Consider the following 18,983-nt stretch of genomic DNA (forward strand, 5'->3'; position numbering starts at 1 on the left):
CTTTAGGAGACAAATATAACTTCAGGCATGCACGTATGAAGTGGTAATTGCAGGAGCAAAAACAAGAACAAAGCAAATACTAAAAATAGTATCGCATTCGGCAACTAAAAAGAGCCAGATTCTAGAAAGGCAATGAAAATGTCTTTCACAGAAGTTAATCCAGATGGCAAATATGTGCTCGGAGTAACTGGGAAAATAGGAATTTGAGCAACTTTTTCCAGAGGTTTAGGACAAACAACAGATGGATCTGTAGGAAATGAATCTGAACATTGCCGCACTAAACACAAGAAAGCATTAACAACGAAAACTGAGTTACTTTTCTCCACTGAACTTGATTTATGTAGACCAACAGACTTCACATCTCATGTGAGATCTTGTATGAAAGATTTCATGAAACATCAGCATAAAAAGTAGTTTTGGCTCAGTTGGAAGCCTCCTATAAATTGGACTGTTACAATGGTTCTTCCAAAGACTAGATGGGTCTGTAGGAACTCATGCACTAAAGAAGGTCACTGCAACTGTTCAACAGAGCAAAATAAGGGAGCATACAACGTACTCTTACCCTGACTGTAACCTATTGTATACATAATAGGAGGTGCATAGCTTGATACTACTGAAGAGTTCCCCAGTCCTATTGAGAATAGAGAAATATGCTTCAAATTACCAGTTGCCATTTGCAGAGTGATTCTGGTAACACCATGAGTTTTACTTGGGATCCAAGAAAACTAAATTAAGGGAACATCACTGCACAACGTTGTCCCAAGCTCCAGATATCCATCTTTCAACAACCTAGAGTGATGAAATGATGGGCTGCCTCAGTGGCGTAGATACCAAGAGGCAATTAATCATTAGCCTGATGTGTATTGATTTAATGAAATCTCCTCTATACATGAAGCAGATGAAATTTTGGAAAGCATCACATATGTGGCAGAGGTTGATTACCCAATCATAGTAAGTTCACAAGATTCACTCCTAGGATGCAGAGGTTTAGAAATCTAGAAAGATGGAAAATAAGAGGAGTTGGCCATTCAGCCCTTTGAGCCTGCTCTGTCTTTCCATATGATCATGACTGATCATCCAACTCAGTACCTTGTTTCCACTTTCTCCCTGTTCCTTTTGATCCCTTTAGACTAAGAACTGTAGCTAACTCCTTCTCAAAAACTTTCAATGGTTTGGCCTCTACTGCTTGCTGTGGCAGAGAATTCCACAGGCTCACCACTCTCAGGACAAAGAAATTTCTCCTCATCTCAGTCCCTGTAACCTTATACGATGTTTCCCTTATGAGAAAAATGGGGCCAAATTCAATGGAGCTTAGAAGAATGGTTGCTGATCTTACTGATTAGGCAGGATAGATGCTGAAAGGATGCTTTCCCCTCTAGGAGGTACCTACAAATTAGGAGGCATCATTTCAGAAAAAGGGGTCTCTATGATTCTTTTTGTTCTCCTGCTTTGGCTAAGTGAGCATCACAACAAAATATGTGCATTCTGTCAGCATATGTGTGGGCAATATGCTAGCTAATCTATACATAACCAACTGAGATGACAATCCCGATAATGAATACTTTTAAATAGAATCAATTTAAAGATGGGTCCTGAAGATTTCATGACAGGATGGCAACTGTTATTTTTTGTAGGCTAGTTCCAATATGGGATTATCTTTGGGAAGAAAGATTATTGATATGTTGTCTTGGAGATAAATACCCTTTGTAGTTTATATGGATGGCTACCTCATGTATTATCATTAGCAGAGGGCAACAGGGACTCTCAGCCAAAGGGTGGTGAATCTATGGAGCCTATTGCTGCAGAAGGATATGGAGGTCAGGTCATTGAATGTATTTAAGACAGAGATAGACACATTTTTAGCTAGTAAGTAGGTCGAGGGTTATGCAAGAAGACAGGAGAATGAGTTAAAAAACATATCAGCCATGATCGAATAGTGATTCTATGATTCTATGATGATGAAGCTGGAGAAGACAATGAGCACAATTCAACAAGGTCATGACTGATTTAATTGCAGCAGTAACTCAACTTTTCTGCTGCAAACCCCCATCCCCCAACCAGAACTCTGAAATCCCTTGGAAGTCAAAATCTGCCTAACGCAGCCCCGACAATTTCCTTATCTCAGTCTTAAATGGGAGACCATTTATTCTTAAAGCATGTGCCCTAGTTCTAGTCTCCCCTATGAGAGCAAATATTCTCATAGCATCTAACCTGTCAAGTCCCCTTAATACCATTCGTCATTCAATCAGATCACCTCTCATTCTTTCAGACTCCACAACGAATGCAGTCCAACCTGCTCAATCTTTGCTTATAAGACTTAATCCTCGGAATTAATGTAGTGAGTCTTCACTAATCAGCTTCCAGTGCAAGTATTTCCCTCCTTGACTAAGGATGAAGATTTAAGTTGGAGATGAGGAAGATTTTCTATTCTCAGAGGCTTGGTAGTCTTTGGAATTCTCTGCACCAGAGAGCAATGGAGACTGATTGTTCAATGTCAAGTTGGACAGGTTTCTGATTTGCAAGGCAGTCAAAAACTATGGGGGTGAGTGTAGGTGTGGGCAGGAAACGAGATTTAAGGTCCCAGTCAGATCAGCCAAGGTTTTATGGAATGGCATACCGAGTTCAAGGGGCCGAGTGGTCTCATCATGGTTCCATGCTCTTACGTTATACTTGGGGCTAATTCAGGCACTTTATAAAATTAGGCAGCCCTAGAGCAGTGGAGGCTGAGGGGTGAACTTATAGAGGTTTATAAAATCATGAGGGGCATGGAAAGGGCAAATAGACAAGGTCTTTTTCCCAAACTAGAGAGCATCAGTTTAGGGTGAGAGGGAAAAGATTTAAAAGGGACCTAAGGGGCTGATTTCTCACAGAGGGTGGTGCATGAATGGACAGAGCTTCCAGAGGAAAGTGTTTGAGGCTGGTACAATTATAACATTTAAAAGGCATCTGGATGGATATATGAATAAGAAGGGTTTAGAGGGTCAAATGCTGGCAAATGGGAATAGATTTATTTAGGATATCTGTTCGGCATGGATGGGTTGGACTGAATGATCTGTTTCCATGCTGTATGACTCTATGACTCTCTGAGTTTATATACACTCCACCGCAGTTGATCTATTTTGGATCTGAACCTTAGTAAACCCTTTCTGGGCAATCTATTTTGCTGGCACATGGATCCAAATCAGCTTAATCAGATGAAACACAATGCCTTGCAATGTCTTCCTGCTTCCTGCCTGCTAACCTGGATTAAGACTAATCCAGTTACCAGGTAGTGCACACGCACAGTCTGCTGCCCAGACTGGCTCCATGCCCTTTGCATTTTGCATCATAATTTGTTCTGGGATGTCAAACAAATGGCAATGAATGATAAATATAAAGAAAGGAATGACAGTTGACCAAATGAAAACAAAATTCTTAAAGGACGGACTTCTGCTTGTACCAGTGATGGAACAAGGCTTGTTGCAGATTAGTTGCCTGTCATACAAACCACCTGGGTTTCAGAGAGTGTAACAGGCAGAAATGCCACCCATTTTGCCATTGGAAGTTAATTTCTCACCTTGGTAAATGAAAGACATCATGTAACTATGAAGACAGGAGCGCAGCAGGAAGCTTAAAACACTTAGACAAATTTAGGCTCCATCCTTGCCTCCAGTTATTTGCAGAATAAATATATTTTGTCACAGTATATGCTGCAGCTTTTATGGAAAAATACTGGGCTAGTCTCCCCCCACCAAGCCATTCGCCTCAGCACACACCATCCCTTACTCACTCCAGCTACCACCCTACCCTCACCTCACCTTCCACTCCACCTCCCCCTCTCTCCACAGACAACACTCGCCCTAACCACCTATTCTCTACCTCCAACTTCCTCACTCCACCTCCTACTCCACTCTCCCCCTCTTCCTACCTCCCACTACAACTGTCCCCTCACACCACTGCCCCTTCTTACTCCAAACATCCCACCTGCACTCTATTCCTTCATGTCTTCAATCCACCTCCCACCACACTGTGCCCCTAAGCATGTACACCTCCCTCAATTATTAATGGAGACTGTTTTCTTTTTCATTCCCCAGCTTAGACGCAATGAGGCCATTTCCAATATCTCCTGGGCTCCCAGCTGAGATTGTAAGGGAAGCATTTAACAATCTTTCCCCTACTTATATTGGGAGTAGCCATTGAATTAACTTGATGTAAAATCAAACAAAATGTTATTTTTCAATAAGTGGTTAATCTAGAAAATGAGAGGGTGGCACGTTAACTTGCACAACATGAATGCTCTAAGCTGACCATACATTAAAAGATGCAGTATAAAATCTTTTACATGTAGGTTTGTATGCAGCACGTGCTCCATATGGCACCACAACTGAAGTCTCCATATGTTAAGGAAACAACATAGCTGAAATTAACCATTGCCTATTAATTTATGAGCAAAATATCTGTAAGATTTTCATGCCACACAAACAGTTCCTGAAAACTCCATTCCTCTCAATGTTAGGTTTGATGAATCTGTTCATTTGCTTCCATCATCGCATTCAGATGCACTGTCATTCCTCTTGGTCCCACATTCTGCAATTTCCTGACTTAAACCTCTCTGCCTCTCCATCTCACTCTTCACTTTGAACAACTTCCTTTAAACCTCAAGCTTTTGGTTAACCACACTCTTTGTTGTGGCAGAGTTCATTCTAAACCGATTACTTGTCTGGGTAAAATCTTTTTTATTCATTCATGGGATGTGAGTGTCACTGGCTGGCTAGCATTTATTGCCCATCCCTAGTTGCCCTTGAGGAGGTGGTGGTGAGCTGGCATCTTGAGCCACTGCAGTCCACCTGCTGTAAATTGACCCACAATGCCGTTCAGGAGAGAATTTCAGGATTTTGACCCTGCAACACAAAGGAATGGCGATATATTTCCAATTCAGGATGATGAGTGGCTTGGAGGCAAACTTACACGGGGTGGTGTTCCCATGTATCGGCTGCACTTGTCCTTCTAGATGGAAGTGGTCGTGCATTTGGAAGGTGCTGTCTGAGGATCGTTGCTGACTTTCTGCAGTGTATCATACTATTGAATCATATATTGAACACAATATGTTTGTGTAATTTTTTGTTGTTAAGCGAGTGAAATTGATTGATCAAACTATTTTTTGGTTCAAAGCAAAGTATTTCAAAACTGTCCTGTTCAGGTACAGAAAGCCAACTGGCAATACTCACAGAAACTAATCAATGGATTATTTCCCGAATACAGCAATTGATTCATTTTGTGATTGGATCTGATCCAGATTACTCGGATATTTTTCAAAGCACTTTCAACTGCAGTCATTCTGGACTGGCATATGTACCATTTATATGATTGCCAATACACCTCATAAAAACTTGCACCATTTGAGAAATTCACTTAAAAAATTTACACTGGAAGCTCACCATATTGGAAAGGAGATCTCTTCAACATGGATCCTGATTTCTGTTTGACCTACAGCTGAAGACATCACCTGTGTTTTGAAAGTGACCATTCTGAGTGTGTCAGGGAGGTGCAAAACTATGCTGCCCCTTCGAAATTTGTTAACATCATTTACCTACATGATGATAAACCTGTGCCCAACAACAAAAACAAAGGAGATCAAAGGGTACACATAAACAACACATGGCTATAATTCTAGTGAAGTCAATTGAATCCAGAGTGTCTAAAATATAAGTATGAGTGTCTAAATTAAAGTATACATTTAGTTCAGGAAAATATCACAAGCTACATTAAATCAGTTTAAAGTGAGGTGTTGATTCCAAAAAATGTCTTTTGAGTTAAACATAAATGTGCTAATGCAATTATTGTACACAAATCCCCATACAATTTGCAGAGATTTAGTAGATTTTATTTTAAACAATGTATAAGTATTGAGAATTGAATGGACAAAAACCTGGACTTATCTCCCAAACCCCAAATTTAATTGGAACTACATGTTACGAAATCCATGTTTGTGCAACAGACACTTGGAATACGATTATGCAGAGACATTTTTGAAAAGCTCCATAATTAATTGGAATTTGAAAGGCAATTTCCAAAACATAAAATTCACGGAACTGCACTCTACATTCCAAAGGCATAACCAATAAAACATCAGTTAAATTAAGCAAGCAAAGTCACATCAGTTTAAAATGTAAAGTCAGTTCCACAAAATGTGTTTCAAGTTAAAGCGCTTCAAGTGTTTCTTCTGCAAATGGTAGAACACTGGAAGCAAAGACTGACTCAGAGTAATTACCTCATTGCATAGGAAAGTGCAATTGGCCTGATGTGGCCCTGCTGTGACATAAAAGTCTTGGCTCAAATTTACTACATCAACAAACAACTTTCTGAAGAAACTGGAATGTGGAGAATGGTGAAATTTCACAAAATAAAGTTCAAGTGCCGTGTTGCCAATAAGCAAAGGGTAACCAAAATAAAGCTGCCATTAGATATAGAGACAGGATACAAAGTTAAAAGCTGTACCTGCACTGATCCAGAATCCCTACAGCATGGAAGCAGACCCTCCAGCCCAATATGTCCACAGCGACCCTCCAAAGAGTAACCCACCCGGACCCATTCCCCTACACCCCTGATCTACACATCTCTGAACACTATGGGCAACTCAGCATGGCTAATCCATTCTAACCTGCATATCTTTGGATTGTGGGAGGAAACCCACACAGACTCAGAGAGAACGTGCAAACTCCACACAGACAGTCACGCAAGGCTAGAATTGAACTCAGGTCCCTGGCACTGTGAGGCAACAGTGCTAACCACTGAGCCACCATGCAGAAAAGATTCATTTATCTTGTTTATTGTGCCTTTGTGAGTGGATTGGACTCAGTATCTCTGTTCTGTTGCGCATTTGGTAAATGAAACAAATAATAAAAGAACAGCTAGGACAAAATCTGAGCAGGCATTACTATCAAGCAGCTTGACATTCACTTGTGAACCTGTTGCAGAATTAACAACAGAAGGATGCAGCATAGAAGGGAGCTATTCAATTTAAGAAAAGCTTGCATTTATATAACTCCTTTCATGGCCACAGGACATTGCACAGCCCTTTACAGCCAATGGAGTGCAGTCACTGTACCAACATAGAAAATTCTGACAGCCAATTTAGGCACAGTGAGCTCCCACAAACAGCAATAACCAAATCATCAGTTCTTTTGTTGGCGTGACTGAGGGATAAATATTAGCCAAAACACAAGAGCTACCTATGGAATGAACTGCCAGAAGAAGTGGTGGGGGCTAGTACAATAGCAGCATTTAAAGGGCTTCTGGATGGGTATATGACTAGGAAGGGTTTGGAGGGATATGGGCCAAGTGCTAGCAAATGGGACTGGATTAGGTTGGGATATCTGGTCGGCATGGATGAGTTAGACCGATGGGTATGTTTCAGTGTTGTACTTCTCTCTAACTCTTTGACTCTATAACATCATGGGGGTCATCCATAGCCACTGCAGAGAGGATACAGATCCTTTGTTTAACATCAAATCTGAAAAACAGCACCTCTGAAAGTATAGTCCATTGATATTGCACTGAAGTGCAGTATAGCAGATGGTGAAATTTGAGTTCAATAAAAAAAATTTAGGAGTCTAATGATGACCATGGATCCATTGTCGATTGTCGGAAAAACCGGCTTGGTTCACTAATGTCCTTTAGGGAAGGAAACTGCAGTCCTTACCCAGCCTGGCCTATATGTGACTCCAGACCCACAGCAATTTGGTTGACTCTTACTGTCCTCTCAGCAATTGGAGAGGAGCAATAAATGCAGCCGAGCCAGCGATGCCCACACCCCATGAACGAACAAGAAGAATTAAGTCTGTGATCACATGACACCAGGTATTAGTCCAGCGCTCTGAAAGCTTGTGATTTTAAATAAATCTATTGGACTATAAGCTGGTGTCATGTGGCTTCTGGCTTTGACCCCCCCCCCCCCAGTTCAACACCAGCACCTCCACACCACGGCACTGGAGTACCAGCCGTGATTTTTCCTGCCTAAGACCCAGAGTGGGATCTAAAACCAGAAGTTTCTGGCTCAAAAGTAGAAGCGCCACAAGTGAACCACCTTAATTACATAAACTTGCGAAATAGATTCCCTCAAGTTTACCGTTGTTAGTGCTGTCTCTTTGAAAGAACGTGACAACTACTTTTGCTGCTAAGCTCTTTCCCCATATCACTACATAATTAATAACCAAGCTGATATTCAAAGAACAACTGAGAGAAAACATACCCAATTTAACACAACAAGTTAAATTTTCTAAGTGCTTCTAACTGCATTGTTCAAGATTTTCTGATAATTGCCAGGTCAAGAATACTTTTTCACCCTTGAAAATAAAGGTTCTTCTTGGTTGAATTATGTGATAAGTGTTACTAGATTTCTAATATTTATCAACTAAATCTCTACCTCAGGTCATGGTCATAGAGGTCGACAACAGAAAAAGACACTTTGGCCCATTGAGTCTGTGCCAGTCAAAAACAAGTGCACAATCATTCTAATCTCATTTTCTAGCACATGGCCTACAGCCTGAATGCTTTGGAATTGCAAGTGCACAGTTAAATATTCCTTAAATGTTTGGAGGGTTTCTGCGTTTATCATATTTACTGGCAGTAAGTCCCAGATTCCCACAGTCCCGTGAGTGAAAAAGATTTTCCTCATATCCTCTCAAAATCCCCCACCCTTTACCTAAATCTGTGTCCCTGGTCATTGATCCCTTGGCCAAGGGGAACAGTTTCTCCCTGTCTACCTTGCCTGTGCCCCTCATTATTTTGAAACGCTTTAGGTTAGAAAGATTACCTGCTTTGATTCCAGCAGATTTATTATTTCCATTGCCGATTCCAATGACTTCACCATCAGCAAGACCCACCCGGGAAGGTCAAGGCTGATACTTCAGTGCCATGATGTGAAGGTGCTGGTGTTGGACTGGGCTGGACAAAGTCAGAAGTCACATGGCACCAAGTTATAGTCCAACAGGTTTATTTAAAATCACAACCCATCAGCACGACCCATCTGGAAAAGTGTAATGATCCCAAACTGCACAATTTCCAAAGCCATCACAAGAATTAATGTTTAATCAAGTCACTCGAAGTTCTCAATTTACCTATCCAATGGACTCAGATTCACAGAAACCACTGACTGGGCTTCTGTGCTTAACATGAATTCCTATTTATTATAATTAAATCAAATCTGACCACAGGCAAACACAAAATATGAATGCAATAGAAAGTGAGGACTGCAGATGCTGGAGATCAGATTCAAGATTGTGGTGCTGGAAAAGCACAGCAGGTCAGGCAGTATCTGAGGAGCAGGAGAATCAATGTTTCAGGAATCAATAAGCCCTTCATCAGGAATTTATAATTCTTCTAGCTTAAGTTCCATCCCTTTCCTAAATCCCTATATCCACACACAGACACAGACAAACAAGCAAACCTGGGTGGAGAAGACAAAGTACTGGGGAGAAACAGTTCAATAGCACCAGTCTATAGGACTCAATAAAGTGTCCCTTTTGCTTCTTCCAAAACCTTCAATTAACAACTCTATGTATTTCCAGATTCTTTCATAAGATGCAAAGGTGTAGTTGACACCAATTGTTCAGTTTTACAGCCACTAGTCTGAGGCAAAAGTTCACAGATGGGAGTGATTAGCTATTTTTAAGCATTTGCTTATGTCACTTCAGTGAAAGAGAAGAGTGAAATGCTTTCCCTCTGCCTTTATATTATATTAACCACACATAATCTGTCCACCTGCCAAAGAGCCAGAGTGTTGTTGTTATGCTAATGACCCCTTGACATCCACAAACGGCCTTGATTGCATAAACCAATCAGCAGATTGCCTCTGGGTGATGCTTGCTCTGCACACACACGCAAAGCATTCTTCCGCGACTTGAACAAAGCAACATTGCAAACACAACTCATAGTGAGTTCCACTACCTTTTGTTTTCTCAGAAGTGCAGCAGCTCTTTCCACAGTCCTTAGTTTGAAGCAATTCTTTACCAGTTTTAGTCCAAACCCAAAATAAAGAAAACATGTGGTCTTCACGCCATGTACCAGTGTCTTTGCAGTCGACATGTTGTGTAAATAAATAAAGGTACAACCACAAGAAGATAACCTACACCAATATTTAATAAGATCACAATGAAAAACTTCACTTAACACTCCTCAGCTTTAAGATTCCTTAAACCACATTTATTTTCTCCATTACAGCTAATAATATTAATTGGTTGGAGATACTAGGTGAAGGCAAGTGAGGGGAGGCAACATCTTAGAAAGAGAGAAGGAATACATCATGCAACTATAAAATATTCTTTTGCTGCTTAAAGTAGACCTTTATTCCTTACAGGGTAAAAACAAGAACTGCAGTTGCTGGAAACCAGAGTCGAGATTAGAGTGGTGCTGGAAAAGCACAGCAGGTCAGGCAGCATCCGAGGAGCAGGAAAATCGACATTTCGGGCAAAAGCATCAGGAATAGAGGCAGGATGGCTGCAGTGGAGAGATAAAGGGTGGAAATGCTCTCATTTATCTCTCCACTGCAGCCATCCTGCCTATATTCCTGATGAAGGGCTTTTGCCCGAAACATCGATTTTCCTGCTCCTCGGATGCTGCCTGACCTGCTGTGCTTTTCCAGCACCACTCTAACCTTTATTCCTTACAGGCTACAAAGTCCAATGGACATGAGTGTAAATACAGTAGAGGTGGTGACCTAATTGTTTTATCATTATACCTATTAATCCAGAGACTCAGACAATGTTCAGGGGATCTGCGTTCAAATCGTTTTAGGGCAGATGATGGAATTTGAACTGAATTTTTTTTAAAAATCTAGAATTAAGAGTCTAAGGCTGTCTGTGAAACAGCTGTTGATTGTAAGGAAAAGAACCATCTCATTCACTAATGTCCTTTAGCGAAGGAAATTTGCCATCCTTACCTGGTCTGGCCTACATGTGACTCCAGTCCCGCAGCAACATGGCTGACTCTCAACTGCCCTCTGGGCAAACGAGGGATGGACAATAAATATTGTCCTGGTCAGTGACATTCACATTCCATGAATATAATATTAAAAGAAATCATCAGGTGAATTAGAAACTAATTCATGTGGTGGGCAAAACTCGGGTGTGCACTTACAAATTATTTCTAATCAGTTTTTGGCTTTAGAAGGCTGTTAACAGGCTGGATTGACCATTGCTGTAATAACCAACCTGGGAAGCAAGGTGGTGCTGATGAACCTCATGTAGACTGACACCATAATTTGTAATGTCACTAATTTCCAAATCTGGCCCCAGTGAAGACGAAGATATCAAATGCCCAGAGGGCAGTGAAGGGTCATCCACATTGCCATGGTTCTGGAATCATATGTCAGCCTGAAGGTTTCCTTTCCTGAAGGACCTTAGTGAACCAGATGGGTTCTGTTGACAATCAACAATGGTTACATCATTACCACCAGACTAGCTGTCTATACCAGATTTTTTTGGTGAATTCATGTTTCATCATCCAGCATCATCAACCTATACCACCAGAATATCACCCTGGGAGTTCTGAGTTAATAGTCCAGTAGCATTATCACCATACCACTCCCTCCCACTTTCCTTATTCATCCTGTGCTTGGCTATCCTTTTGAGTTTGCCACTCTTCAGAGTGTCACGTTTTGAGACGCTGCTCATCAGTTGACTGCTCCACTGGGGAAAATCACAATGAACAACTCTTTCCCACACAGAGCAGGTACCTGAAACCCATTGCAGCTCAATGGCAGGGTTAAGTAGCCAGCAGAGAAAGCCCTTCCCAGAAATCAAAATGTCTTTCCCATTGTTTCATTGAGTTTTTCACCTCACGACCTTGGTTGGACTAAACAAGAGGGAAAAGTCTTTTAATGCACAGTGCCCACCAGTTTCCTTTACACCAGGAAGTGCATGTAACTGTTCCCCAACATCTTACCAACTAACCTGAACAAATACAAGCATTTCCTGTTGTTTTTCAGGCATCTATAAATTTATTCTTTTTCCACAAATACGTTTTGAAATCTTTGGAGTATTTCGTACTCAAAGGGTAGAGAAATCAAAGCTGACTGCTAAAAACTTGAGTCCAGCTACCAGGTTATTTTTATAATGTGTTATTGCTGAAAAATATTGGCCTAACATTGAACAGAATCAACATCTTTTTTATGTGAGGAGCATGTTTGGCACCTCTTGAAATTGATTCAAGTCTTGAAACATATACACGTACTGCCCTTGAGAAATCGTGCATGGTGTTTTGAAACAGGAATTTCAGCTGTGGAAACAAATCCCACTTCACAAAACAACAAAAACAGGTTTTAAGTGAGAATAAAATCTGCAAAAATCCAATCAAGCATTGGCAAGTCAATTGTAAAAGCGAAGAAAAATAGTTGCACAAGAATTTAGGTAATATTAAATATAACATTACAGCTCAGTTGTTTCCCCTGTGCTTCACTGTCTCTGAAAAGCAGCGACATTGTACAAAGTGCTGAGATTTTCCAAGCTGTTACTATGGTTGCAGACCACCAAAGTTTGTGCCACCTCTGTCACACTGCATCAGCTCCTGCCTGATTTCAGAAGTTCCTGTGTCAGAGCTACGAAGGATTCATGCTGCAAACTGGATTTTGTTGGAAAAACAATCGTGTTTCAATGATGCATCTGGTTATTAATGCACAAACTGGTGTAACAAGAAAGATATGGGACAAGAATTACAAATTACCACAAATGGCTCGGCTAATGCACCCTGCTCCATCATTGGCTTTATGAAATCAGCCTTTCTTGCTTAAATCCCTCTGATTATCATTGCTTTGCTGCTCGGTAAAATCATTCCAGAAAGTTCAGCCGAGTAATTAATTTCTATTTCCTTGTCTTTCTCACTCTTAATCTAATCTTTCCGTTAATTCACTTACTTTGCTTCTTGTATTTGATTTGACATTGAATTGCCCCACTCCAATTCACCCTCCTGCTCAGCTCTTCCTTTGATTATTTCCAAGTCGCTAAACCTGATTGGTGTTACAATCCCTGTACAGGCTGATAACTTCTAAAATTAAAGGAATTTCCCACATTGCCAGTGGAAATAAGTAGACAGACTAGATTTCACTTTTAAAACTTTTACTGCAACAAACAATCTATAATCAACTTTGATCTAATAGTCATTATCAGACAATTGATACACCAAACTAAAGATACATTTTGCATTAACTAACTGATGCAACTCAAGTATCTGTTATAAAATGTTTACACATCGCAGGTGTGGTAAGAAAACCTCAAAGTTACATCCAACTCTAATTAGTGAGTCACCTTGTCATGCCTTCCAGTTGACTTTCAACAATCATTCCACTCCACCTGAATCTTTTGGATTGAATAATAACCAAAAAGCACTTCGCTCTCTCAGTCCACAGCAATCTCATTGATCTACAATTCCAGATATTCCGGTATCCAGCCCCTTTAAATAGTTTAGTCACCTCTGGTAAAGCCCCTTGCCCCATTGAGAATTGCATTTCTGCTCATTTTCTACAGTCAGTGTCCTTTGGAGATTCTAATTCTTTTTCTTCTATATCTCAGCAGCAGCTCCTCCTTATTCTGTGAGGTATCAGGAGAGGTGATGACCTCATGGTATTATCACTGGACTGTTAATCTAGAGTCATGTGCCAGTGATTCAGGTCTGAATCCCACAGCAGGTAATGGAGTTAGCATTTTCAATAAGAATCTGGAATTAAAGAGCCTAATAGTGACTATGAATCCTTTGTCAATTATTAGAAAAACCCATCTGGTTCACTAATGTCCTTTAGGGAAGGAAACTGCCATCCTTAACTAGTCTCGCCTGCATGTGACTTAAGACTCACAGCAATGTGATTGACTCTTAACTGCCCTCTGGGTAATTAGGGATGGACAATGAATGTTGCCTGAGCTAGCAATGCCGTCATCCTGTGAATAAATACAAAAAACAGAATTCTACATCTGCACATCGAAGCCCAAATGGGTTTTTACTTCAGTTCATCACAAACAGAGATCACATGAACAGTTCTTCTTGTTCACCATCCCCCATTTCAAAGCTAACAATTTTACTTTGAATTGATGGGACACTCTGAAACAAAATTGTTTTGTAAAATTAACCATATGTAACATTGATTAAGGAGATGCACTCTCTGTCCCATGCTTTTCCGTTGAAGGCTGGTTGTTCTCACATTTCGGCTCACAAATTCAGCAACCTAAAACATAACATGTGCATGAACAAGTCTAACTAATGCAGTGCTCCACACGATACAAAATCAGGCCCTACCTATCATATTAGGAAGCACAAGCAGCATGTAGCATTAATAACATTGTGAAGCTTCTAAGAGTTATTATGGATCATTGACATTTAAGCAGCCTGGATTTTCTCATACAATTATGTCAATTATTTTTATTCATTTGTGGGATGTGGGCATCACTGGCTGAGCCAGCATTTCTTGCCTGTCCCTAGTTGCCCTTGAGTAGGTGTTGGTGAGCTCCTTCTGCAACCAGTCCATGTGTTGTAGGTTAATCCACAAAGTCATTAGGGAGAAAATTCCAGGATTTTGACCCAGTGACACTGAAGGAATGGTGATATATTTCCAAGTCAAGATGAGGAGCAGCATCAAGGCAAACTTGAGGATGGTGGTGTTCCCGTGTATCTGTTGCCCTTGTCTTTCTAGTTGGAAGTGGTCTTAGGTTTGGAAGGTGCTGTGTAAGGATCTTTTGATGAATTTCTGCGGTTCATCTTACAGATAGTATACACTGCTGCTGCTAAACGTCAGTGGTGGAAGGTGTGGATGTAGGTGGATGTGGTGTCAAATGGGCTGATATGTCCTGGATGGTGTTAAGCTTCTTGAGTGTTGTTGGAGCTAAATCTATCCAGGCAAATAAAGAGTATTCCATCACAACCCAAACTTGTGCCCTATAAATGATGGACAGACTTTGGGGAGTCAGGAGATAAGTTACTATCTGCAGTGTTCCTAACCTCTGACCTATTTTTGTCACCACTCAGCTAATGTAGCAAGTGCAGTTGAGTTTCTGGTTATTAGCAAACCTAAGGATGAGTCAAGGTGCAGTGGTTGGATTGTCTCTTATTGGGGATGGTCATTGTCTGGCATTTGTGTGACACAAATACTAATTGTCACTTGTCAGCCCAAACTTGGATACTGTCCAACTCTTGCTGCATTACCTTGAGGAAGTCCAGTAAGGCAGATCTGGAGCTGAGGTACCTGAACTCCAACACCCACAACCATCTTGCTATGTGCCAGGTATGACTCCAACCACCAGAGAATTTGCCCTTGTTACCCCTTGATTCCAGTTTTGTTAGGGCCTCTTGATGCCACACTCATCGAATGTGGCCTTGATGACAAGGGCTGTCACTCTCATCTCCCGTCTAAAATTCAGCTCTTTCGTCCATGTTTGAACATTCCCTTGGGATGAGCAATGTTCCGTCATATAGTCTCTAGTCTCTATCTTATCTTTGAGGGCTTTACTTTTGCCTCACCACCTTTAAACACTGACCTTATACAGTTTTATAAAATCATGAGGGGTATGGATAGGGTAAATAGACAGGTCTTTTCTATGGGGTGAGCAAGTCTAGAACTAGAGGGTGTTGGTTCGGGGTGAGAGGGGAAAGATTTGAAAGGGCATAAGGGGCAACTTTTTCACGGAGAGGGTGGTGCGTGTATGGAATGAGCTGCCAGAGGAAGTGATGGGGGCTGGTTCAATTACAACATTTACAAGGCATCTGGATGGGTTTATGATTTGGAAGGGTTTAGAGGAATATGTGTCAAGTGCTGGAAAATGAGACTAGATCAGGTTGGGATACTGGTCGGCATGGACGAGTTTGACAAAAGGGTCTGTTTCGGTGCTGAACATCTCTATGACTCTATGACTTCATACAGGTTTATAAAGTTCATGATTCTGCACAAAGTACCAGTGTCTATCTGATACTTCCCATTGGCTAGATGCTCTCATTCAGCAGTCATAATTCACAAACCATGCATCTCCTATCGAGCTCAAGACACGAACCTACTGTTCGGAGAATCATCAGCTAACATTCCCTAGTAGCCACCTTTATGAATTTGTTTTCCTCCTTTCTAGCTCTGCACGTGCATGTAACTGATGCAGCTTCTTGCAGTTAGAATGTGGCTTTCACCATCCTTCTCTTGTGTGTGATGTTCTATATAATATTTACATTCTGCCTCTATGTTCTTCATTTTTATGCTGGCCTTTCTGAAAGTACTTCTTCCTATTTCTTCCTTCCTCATTCAGCCTGGAATATCTCTTAGCATAATGCAAAGCCTCGACAGTGTTATATTACCCTTATCTCATTTGCCCTAATCTTGCCCACTAACCTCTTCTGTACGACCTCAGAAGTGCATACTCAAAAATATCCAGTGCATCTGTGAAACATTATTTGTCTATCAAAAACCCATGCTGGTTTTGTCCAATCCCATTAATGCTTTCCAAGTAATCTGTTGTCACTTTTATTTTAATAATAGCATTATCCATATTAGTATTAGGCTAACTGGTCTGTAATTCCTTTTTTTTCTTGCTTCCTTCACTTTCTAAATAGCAGGATTACCTATGCAATCCTCCAATCTGTAGGAACTGCACCTGCATCTGTAGAATTTTGTAAGATCACCATAAAGCATCAATCAAACATTTCCAGGACTACTTCCTTTAGAATACCGGAATGCAGATGATCACATCCTGGTAATTTGTCAGCCTTTCACCCCATTAATTTCCCCAGAAATATATTCTTACTAATGTGGATTTCCTTCACTTCCACACTCTCACTAGCCCCTTGGATCCTTAACTTAACTTGCACACAACAGACTTGTGAGGAAAGTCATTGTACATGGTATAAAAGGGACAGTAGCAAAGTGGATACAAAATTGGCTGAGTGATAGGAAACAGAATAATTGTCAGTTTTTCAGACTGGAGGTAGGTTTGTAGTCTGGACCCCAGGGCTCGGTATTGGAATCCATGCTTTTTCTGGTAAATACGGAGTTGGATCTTGGTATGCAGGATACAACTTCAAAGTTTGCAGGTGACACTAAACTAAGAAGAATTGTAACCGTGGGGAGGGTGGAAATCCAAAGGTACATTGACAAATGGATGGAGTGGGTGAGTCAGTGACAAATGAGGTTCAATGCAGAGAAGTGTGAGGTCAGAAGAACATTAGAAGACAATGCAAAATAGGAGGTACAATCCTACAGGGGGTGCAGAAGCAGAGGACTTGGGTGTATATGTGCTCAGAGCACTGAAGGCGACAGGACAGGTGAAGACAGGAGTTAATAAAACAACAATATTCTCGCCTTTATTAAGAGGGCGATGTTGAATTTGTACAAGACACTTATTAGATCTCACCAGGACTATTGTATATAGTTGTAGGTGTCACATTATAGGAAAGAAGTGAATGCATTGAATAGAGTGCAAAAGCAATTTGCAAGAATGGTTCCAGGAATGAGAGACGCCAGTTATGAGGATGGATTTCAGAAGTAGAGGCATCTGAACATGGAGAAGAAAATTTAAAAGGTGATTTGAAAGAACTTTTCAAAAGTCATGAGTGGGCTGGTCAGAGCAGATAGAGAGAAGATGCTCCCATTCATGAAAGGAAAAAGAACAAAAAGATACAGATTAAGAGTGATGTACATATGAAATAAAGATGATGTGAGAAAAATCTTTTTCACTGTAAGTGAATGATAGAGTTCCTACAGAGTGGAAAGAGGCCATTCAGCCCATCAAATCCACACTGACCCACTGAAGACCATCCCACCCAAACCTCTGCATTTCCTGTGGCTAAGCCACCCATCCTGCACGCTATAGGGCAATTTAGCATGGCCAATCCACTCTAACTTGCACGTCTTTGGACTGTGGGAGGAAGCAACAGCACCTGAAAGAAGACCATGCAGGCACACTGGAGAACATGCAAACTCCATGCAGACACTCACCCAAGGGTAGAATCGAACCCAGGTCCCTGGCGCTGTGAGGCAGCAATGCTAACACTGAGCCACCATGCTGTCGTTAGGATATGGCATGCACGGCCTGGAAAGGTGGTAGAGGAAGATTCAATTCAGGCTTAAAAAACAGCAATGGATGGTAACTTGAGTAGAAATGCTGTGCAAAGATATGAGAGAAATGCAAGAAGTTAGCACGAGGAAATAGACCAGTGCAGACCCAATCAGTCAAGTGGCCTCCCTCTACACCGTAACAAGTCTGTGATTATAACATTGCTGTTAGACCTTCTATGTCTCCTTTTGTGGAGATGAAACTTGGGTATATGTTCAGTTCTTTTGCCATTTCTTTGTTCCCATTCTAATTTTCTTGGCTTCTGACTGTAAGGGACCTGCATTTGTCTTTACTAATCTTTTCCTCTTCTCTGTGGAAGCTTTTATGGACAGTTTTATTCTCCCCATAATTTCACTTACATATTCTATTTTCTCCCACTTGATCAAACATTTTGTTGTATTTTGTTAAATTCTAAAATATTTCTAATCCTCAGGTGTACTGCTTTTTCTGGCAACTTCATACATCTCCCCATTGGATCTAATACTACCACTCATATCTTTGGTAAACCATGACTAAGCTAGGAAGTGATAAGTAATTCATGCACATGTTCTTTTAACATTGAACATCACCTATTCACCATCAACCCTTTCAACAAGTTTCCCCAATCCATCCTTGCCCATTCATGCCTCATACTCTGATAAATCCCTTTATTTAGATTCAGCACCCTAGTTTTGCATTTGACTACTTGACTCTCCACTTTAATGAAGAATTCTATTATGTTATGGTCACAGGCACCATTTAAATATTAATTGAATGCTGCAATGAATCAACATTTCTATGTACAATCTACATGATGAACAACAGCGAATAGAATAATATTCATTATCCATAAAAATTGTGCAATATTCAGAATTAAAAAGTTAAAACAGGATGTTTAACTGATAACAATTTTTCACATCAGAGCTCAATTTTTGTATAAATAGCTGATTC

Source organism: Chiloscyllium punctatum, chromosome 45 (genome assembly GCF_047496795.1).
Source record: "Chiloscyllium punctatum isolate Juve2018m chromosome 45, sChiPun1.3, whole genome shotgun sequence".
NCBI classification, from domain to species: Eukaryota; Metazoa; Chordata; class Chondrichthyes; order Orectolobiformes; family Hemiscylliidae; genus Chiloscyllium; species Chiloscyllium punctatum.